Source organism: Callorhinchus milii, unplaced genomic scaffold (genome assembly GCF_018977255.1).
Source record: "Callorhinchus milii isolate IMCB2004 unplaced genomic scaffold, IMCB_Cmil_1.0 Scaffold7, whole genome shotgun sequence".
In the NCBI taxonomy this organism is placed as follows: domain Eukaryota; kingdom Metazoa; phylum Chordata; class Chondrichthyes; order Chimaeriformes; family Callorhinchidae; genus Callorhinchus; species Callorhinchus milii.
Window position 1 is genome coordinate 16,605,185 of NW_024704748.1, and position 7,219 is coordinate 16,612,403.

A 7,219-nucleotide genomic window follows, 5' to 3' on the forward strand; every position below is an offset into this window, starting at 1 on the left:
GAATTGTGATCATTTTGCCTAAAATATTGAGTCTGGATTTTATGGGATGTTTGCATATTACTTAAACAACATTAACTTGCTTTATGCTAGCAATATACATGATTTATTTGGGAATCTGAGTGAAATCATTAAGATGTGATGAAATGTGTTTGTTTAATTATAATGGTTTGCTGGTGTTCAACATAATAAAAGTATGATGTGAATGAAAATCCTGTTTCTGTATTTAATATAATGTAAATGGATTTACTTATCATAGAATCATACAGAACAGAAGGAGGCCATTCGGCCCATCGTGTTTGTGCCGGCTCTTTGAAAAGAGCTATCCAATTCAATCCCACTGCCCGCGCTCTCCCCACAGCCCTGCAAACTTGTCCTCCCCAAATAATTATCTAATTTACGGTGATTTCATCATCGTCGTGTTTTCTTTCGATTGATTGGTATCTAACTCTAACAATTAGCTGTAAGTATATAATGATTGGTGTAGGCAGTGCCCATGTATGGTACTCTGAAGGCAAATATAGAGGGAAAAGTTTGTAGAGCATTTTACAAGTCCCCAACTGAGTCATAAGGCAATCTTAAAGATCATGGTCTGTGCATGCTCAGCAGCTAACATTTCTGTGAGCCGAAAGCTACAAAGCTCAAGTTGAGCAAATCAAAAATGAGTTCATGACAGAAACTTGACACTTGAGTGCTTCTCCACTGGGGATGATAACAGCAATGATTCTAAGTTGCTGTTCTTGGTATACAGCACAGGCACATTTCAAAATTTGTGCACCTTTGGCCTGCTGAGCAGTTTCTCATAATATTGGCTCAGTATTAGGCCTTCCACAGGATTTCTTCATATATCATTGCCTTTTTTTGTATTCCTTGTTTCCAGCTGAGACAAAGACCATGCCAACTCGGTCAAAGATAAGAAAAGGCTGATAGCTTTTCATGCAGTACATTCATTGTAGTTACACTTGTACATTTGGTGTGTTGTTTTCATCTCTTTTAAAAATATGTAACCATCATATTTTTATTTTTCTCCTAACTTCTCAACCACTGTAAATTCTCCTTGTAGTTTGACCTATTAAGTGTTTGTGAAGAAGAAAGAGGTCCCCTCCATCCACTTTCCCTGCCTTCCCTAAAAGACTCAGCCACTCAGCCAAGACTGATGAATACTATCCCTAGGGGAATCTAAGTGCAAACATCAGCAAAGACTGGGATTCAAACACAGATCTTCACTGAGACATTCAACCCTCTGGTGCCTGCCTTATCAAGTGATTTGTTGAAGTCTAATAAAACTACATTTCACATAAGACATAGAATCAATAGATGAGTAGATTTCATGATTAAAATATCAGTCAGTATCACAGCAGTAAAGTAGGATTGAAAGTGAGGCAGCTAACCTGCTGGTAAAAGTTAAGTGGCATTAACTTCTATGTATTCCATTATTATTTAGAACATGTGATAATTAAAAAAAATTCCAACCTAAATTAAATGTTACTTTTGCCCCCCACTTCCCGATTTTAGTTGACTGAGTTACAGATTTGGTGGAAGAATGTGGAAGAAATGCTTTTCTTGCTTAGTTGATCAAGCTGTATCCAGGGCACCATCTGTACTTAGTTAAAAGAGAAACCTAATTTATGCTTGTGCAGTGCTGAGGGAACGCTGCATTATCAGAGGTGCCATGCTTCAGATTGGATGTTAAAAAGCAATCCATCTGCTTGTTCATACGAACTTTAAAGAACCCTTGACACTATTTGAAAAGAATAAGGAATGTTTCCTGATGCCCTGGCCAACAATTCCCCAGAATAACTGATCTTTACCACCTTGCTGTTTGTGGGACACTGTTGTATGCAAATTAGTTGCTTTATTTACCTACAAAAACAGTCACCACACTTAATAATAATTACCCTAAAGTGCTTGGAGACATTTCTACGTTATAAACACTAAATCAAATACAAATATTCAGGAATCCTATTAAGAATCACATTACAAATTGCCGGACCACTGTCACTTGGCAAAACAACTTTGCCATAACTATTACACTTCCCAATACATTCCTGAAAATTGTAATTGCAAGCATACTTTGCATCAAACATCAAACTACCTACCTAAAAGGAAAAATATTAAATGGAAATCGAACATTGTTACAATGTACATAAGATAATGATCCATCTGTACCCCAGTATCAGGCTCTGCCACTAACAAGCACTTCAGGACACTACCCTGTTTGAAGGTATAATATAAATGCAAGTTGCTTTGCTGACACCATGTGTAAGCGCAGCTTGTTCATATGGATTGAAACATGGATTCACATCTCAATGCAAGTAACATTAATATAGTCATTAAATCCATTAAGAATGGTGCCATTGGCTGTTTGGGTTATTTGTTAAATCTTTCCTTTGTTCAGGTTGCAGGTCTTCTATATCAGGTACAAAGACAAAATGTTGGGCGAGAACCTTGACTTAGGCTGTTACCACATCTGTGAATTGATAATGGGGATTACCAAACTGCAGTTGAACTTCAGAGTTTACAATCGAATAAAGATGGAAATCAGAGTTGTACAAACAGTATAGTATAACTGGCCCTCAAGGCACTTATAGCACACCTGCTATCAAATTTCATATCAAATTTAACAGATAATTGTAAAGAATGTAAATATAATTAATAATAATAATAATAATAATCCTTGCATTTGATATAGCGCTTTTCACGTCAGGAGGACGTCCCAAAGCGCTTCACAGAACACACTGTAAAGTGAATTGACTATATTTGTGGGCGAACGCGGCAGCCAATTGCGCACAGCAATGTCCCACAAACAGTCGTAGATTGAAAATGACCAATTTATTATTGTTTTTGGTTTTGGAGGGATTATTATTAGGCTCTGTGTGGAGTAAGGAAACTTGCCCAAGGTTTCGCCCTGCCTGGAATTGAACTCAGGTCTCTCACTTGCAAAGCGAGTGCTCTAACCACTGAGCTACAGGACTCCAAATTGATTGATCTTTTACCAGGAAGCAATTGTTGAATATCCTGTGGATGCACTTTGATTTGTTTTTAGTCACATTTAGACAAGGTTATTATAATATTAGAAAGTAATTGGAATGAAATAATTTTTTGTTCATTCTCATGTCCAATAGAGCTTGGAAACTGCTTAATTCACTGACTCATCTGGTGACATCATGAGGACTCACAAAGGTATTTAATTTGACATGTTTTCAGTGTAACAGACTTAATGTGCATTGCATTTGTAGATACAGGTGCAAATATTAAATGGAGAAATTAACTGTAATCTTTACAAATGGAATCTGTTAGAATCCTTCTACAGTGGAGCTGTCAGTTTCCCCAGGATAAGAATGTTATTTGGATTGAATGTTGCACAAAACGAAAATGTGCAACCAGTGGGGAGAGAAAGCCTTTAGAAATAACCTTGGTGTGAAAGATTGTCAAAGAGCTGAAAAATAAAAACTAGAGATATAAACCATGAGAACTAGAGACAGACCTCAGCATTACAAAGTATTACAAAGTAGACATCTCCAGGTGAAGTGTAAGTATAAACATTTGTACAGAAGACTACATGTAAATTGAAGAGTTTTATTTCAATAGTGCTCAACCTACATTTAGGCCAAATTGTCTTTCCAACTACAGTAAATTTACTCTTTTGTAAATTCAAAAGGATAGATTGTAAAGTGACCAGAGATTTGGGGATTCAGATTGGATGATTTGTTCACAGTAATAATTCCTAACATCTTTGTGATCATTTCCTTTGGCCAGGATGAACTCCTGTGATGACCCCTGGCAGCTTAATGATATTCTTGGAACACTGAAATTCAGATATTTTGTAAATGTTTTTTGAAACATTGATTTTTATTTTGGTGGTAATAAAAAAGCTAGGCCAAGTCAACCTTCTGTAGTTATTGTCGCCATGAGTAGGGCAATCCTTTGAGTGTTGTTAGTGTTGGAGTTGTATCAAAAAAAACTGTCCCAATGCTTGGCAAGCTGCTTGATGAGAATGAATCATTCCGGCTCGGAAAAATGTGGCTGCTTTCAACTCCTTCTGGTTTCAATTTTTCTCAGTTACTTGCCAGTAAAGTGCGACGTCACATTCATTTGTATTAACATGCCTTATTATACATAAAATGCACTCAGTGGGGCCTTAGATTTGAATAATGGCAAATAGGATCAGATTTGATACCTTAACTTATCGTCAGCAGTAAACTAAGAACTAATTTGTAGCAAATGCTTGAGCAATAAATCAGATCATCACTGACAAAAAACAATTAAATTGTTGTTATCATCTGTAATATATAAAATAATAATGCTGTTGATTCTGTGGGACAAGCCCAGAGAATCTCAACGAAAGTTCTGTGATCAATGCTAAATCAGTTTTCAGACAGATAGTACTTTCCTATGAGTTATTTTGCACAAGAGGCTTCACATATTAATCCAGTGTCTAACAACAATTTTGAACTATGTGCAACAAATAGGCAAGCTAGGGGTTCTTCAATCTTGAGAGAAGACAACTCAGAGAGGACCTCATAGGGGGTATACATTTTTTTTAAGTGGGATTGAAAAAGTAAACCAGAACATTGGTGATGATCCTCTCCTCTGCATTGACTGGCATGCACTCCCTCCCACCTTCCCCAGAGCTGTACACAGTACACTAGGTGTTGCCTGACCAGGGAGTGCTGTATAGTTTGAGTATATCTGGTGGAATCTCAACTTAACTGACTTCTCAATTCCACACAGTCTTGTTTATTGCTGCCTTACACCATTTTGACATGGAAAACATCTAACACCCTTAGATCACATTCAGCTTCCCTTTGGCAAGTTCTATCAGGCATGACACATTATGTTGATCTTTGGTGAACAGAATCATAAAATCCATCAAATGAAGCTGAATTCCTTACCAGTTTTATATGATTTTAATGCTTTTATAATTAGGGATTAAGGTTGCAATTTGTTTTACAGCAACCAAAGATTTTTGACTATCTCTGGACCAGCCCCAACAAATGTTCTTCCAGTGTGGTGCAGTCCAAGGTTCAAACAAGCATTGATGAAAAATTGTTTTATATGCATTTACTACCTAAATATAAAAGCAAGATTTGTATCTGTTTGTTTTTCTAATACACTAAGTATGCTTCAGATTTATGCATTTTTATTAACCTTCATTATTTGGTAGTGATGTGTGATTTCTTGTATTTTTAAAAATCCTGTGCCAAATATTCATTCCATATCTATGTGGAAATTATTTAGACTTCCACTATCTCAATCTTATTCAGTAACACATAACATCTGTCAGATTTTTTATTTCTCTGTCCCAAAATAGTACAGCATTTAACATGCAATTTGGAAGGATTCTAAGCCATGACTGGCACAATATAAAAGCCATTTCTTTCAACTTCCGTCATTCTGAACTGGACAGTTCATGTTTCCTTGCCTTGATCCATTTACTTGTGGACTTGGGAACTTTATAATTAAGCCATATGCCATCACTAAAGATGTCAAAGCACTGGCTTGCATGCAAAGCAATTTGTCTTTTTCCACTTCAGGGGTCTATAGTTACTGTTATTTTAATGGTCGCTGTCATCCTTAGATATAAATAAGATCTTACTCAAAGGCTATTTTGTTCGGCAGTAAAATATGTTGTGAAGCTACATTCCACTAAAATTAGGAATACTGTGGATAGTGTTTGACTTGTGTGTTGGCCAATATTAACATGAGAATAATTTTTTTGTATTGCTACAGAATATTAATGTAGTACTGTATACAATAAGATTTACTACACATTATGCAGTATGGATTTTGAGTTACTCTCAGGAAATCGCTGAATGTTACAGAAAAAAATAAAATAAAATAATGGGGTCAAAATTCTGTTTGCCAAATGTTACTGGAGTAAAAGGGTTTGGACATCGTCTACAGATTTTTGTGTGTGTGAGAACCTAAACACAGCAAAATTGTGGTTTGTGAGTGTTAGTTTCTGGAGACTAATTTTCCAAAACTAAAGGCACAACAGTCAATCACAAGCTGTTTTCATATCAAGGCTCTGTTGCCTGTTTAGCAGATATTGAGGTGATAATCACTAGCTTGCAGGTCTGTCTACATATATCACGTCATGAGGCATCTCAAAGCACCTCACAGGATATACTGTAAAGTGGATTCACTGTGTGTTGTCAGTGACATGATAAGGGAGATTGAGGGGCCTAAGGCCAAGAGTATTGATAATGCAGGATGGCCTTTGGGGGACAATGTTTTTGAGCTTCATGACCTGTTGCAACCAGGTGACAAAACAGATCAATGCGACAGTCCCTGCAAAATGTCCATAGTGCAAGTGAAGGGGATCTTTGAACAGATTAAGGTGAGTGTGTAAAGTTAAGATCAATACAACATGATCATGTGGGTGGTATCCCCTTTGAAATAGAACCTATCATTGATTGCCTTTCCAGAAATGTATGAATGTATATGTTTGCTTCTCAGATGAAGATTCTAGAGAAAAGGAGGTGTAGGGAGGCCATAAGCAGGGCCATACTTTTACCCTCGTAGAGCACAGCAGAGGCTATCAGGATACCTCTTTTCCCCACTTGCAAGAATGAGGAGTAGTTTGGGGTTGGGGGGATCTTGCCACCACTAGTCGTGGAGTTGCTACTTGTTGAAGGCGTAACTGTTCCTGTTCGGCCTAGTAAAGTTCAATAGGAATGAATGCTTTGCGAATGTACTTTACATTTAATAATATTTGTTTCTTCCAGCATCGCACTGCCATCCACTCCCCTGTCCTGTCTGTCCTGCCAATCCCTCCTCTTGTCCCATCCCACCCAGATTTCCTCCAACCTGGCCCAACCACGCCCTAAATTACCATCTCAAATTTGCATGACATTTTTCAGCTAGATGGGCCAAACCAGAATTCAGAATAAGTCATCTAAAATTGTTAGCATGTAAAACCACGTAAAAAAAATTGTGGAAAAATCTTCAATTCAATCTTAATTTGGAAGACAGTTCTACACAGTTCTTAAAATAAGCTAACTTCCACACTAAAAATGCATTTAAAACTTTCCACAATTCTGGGTGATCTTAAAGACAACATTGTCTTACAGGCTAAAACTTGGCAGAAAATGTTCTTCAGATGGCATGGCATTTTAATGAATAAGGAAAAAATACTGTTTTTCTCATATCTTAATGCACTTCAAGTTTTAATAGTACATTTGTTGACTTGAGCATGCTGTCAAAATTCCTGATCCCA